The sequence below is a fragment of the Olea europaea genome, chromosome 15, assembly GCF_002742605.1.
Source record: "Olea europaea var. sylvestris chromosome 15, O_europaea_v1, whole genome shotgun sequence".
Classification (NCBI taxonomy): Eukaryota; Viridiplantae; Streptophyta; class Magnoliopsida; order Lamiales; family Oleaceae; genus Olea; species Olea europaea.
In genome coordinates, this window is record NC_036251.1 from 686,020 (window position 1) to 687,285 (window position 1,266).

Below are 1,266 nucleotides of genomic sequence, written 5' to 3' on the forward strand. Positions count from 1 at the left end.
TTAGCGACGCAGGTTGGTGGCTCCGGCGTGCTGATATGAGGATTGGGGTGGGCCGTGGGTGATTAGATTTATCTAACTTTTTCTTGGTTGTGAAGCAGGCCTTTCAAAAATGGGGCCGGTCCCGACTCTCCATTGCATTTTGTTATCATTTACAATTTACAATTTTTGAAGTTTTGCTTGCTATTTAAGACAAAGATTAAGAGCATCTTCAAAAGAATTTTTTAAATATTAAATGCTTTCTATTTTAAAGAGTCGGTCATTAAAATCATGCTTCAATAGATTTTTTAAATTAATATTTTTAATTTAAATAGTGAGTTTGGCTTTTCAAACTCACTCTCTATAATTAAATGCATTCAAAATGTTTCAATTTAATGTAAAAAAATAATAAAATAATCTAAAGAAAGATAGTTAAAATAAAAGAGAGAGAAAAATAATAAATATTTTTTTTCGGAGTAGTAAAATTAAGTATTAAGTATAACGAGCTTGTTCAAGTACTTCGAAATTTTAACACTCTAAATTTATTGATACTCTTCAAATGATAGAGTGTTGTCTTTGAAAATAGAGTATATTGGAGATGCTCTAAACTTCTCTCTTAATATGGATGGGTTGTTTCATGGAAACTAGTTTAATTTGGGTGTCTAAAAATTTAAGTAATTAGTGAAGATTTATTTGTTTACTTATTTTTTAAAATTAATAAACAAAATGTAGAGAAAAAAATAAGGTTATGATTTCTTAATTAATTGCATTATAAAAATACAAGAAAAAAATAAGTTTTATATCTAGATAGCAGATAAGTAAAAAGATTAATCTACACTTAAAGATAAACAAATAATAGATTTAGCCCATGTTTGGTTTTGATTAAAATCAAATTTTTAGTAGATTTTGATGAAAATTGATGAAATGTATGATTAAAAAATTATGAATCTTATAAAATGTGTAGTTAAAATTAATACCGAGTTTGACTTAAGTCAAACGGGTGCTTAACAATATTTTTAAAAGTCTTTTCATGAGTTGATTTCTTTAAAGGTCTATACTTGGCAAATCACTTAATCTAATATCTTAGACTGTTAAACAATATTAAAATACTTGAATTTAGATATTTTGCTTGCATGTAGATTGTTATAGAACTATTTTATACACTTATCCGTACTTGTAAACGTGGTTATTTACAACTAAATTGAGCGAATATCTACTTAATTTAGTATAATATATTAGTTATAGGTAAATCCCATAATTGAATACAATTGGCGTGACAATGAGTTTTGG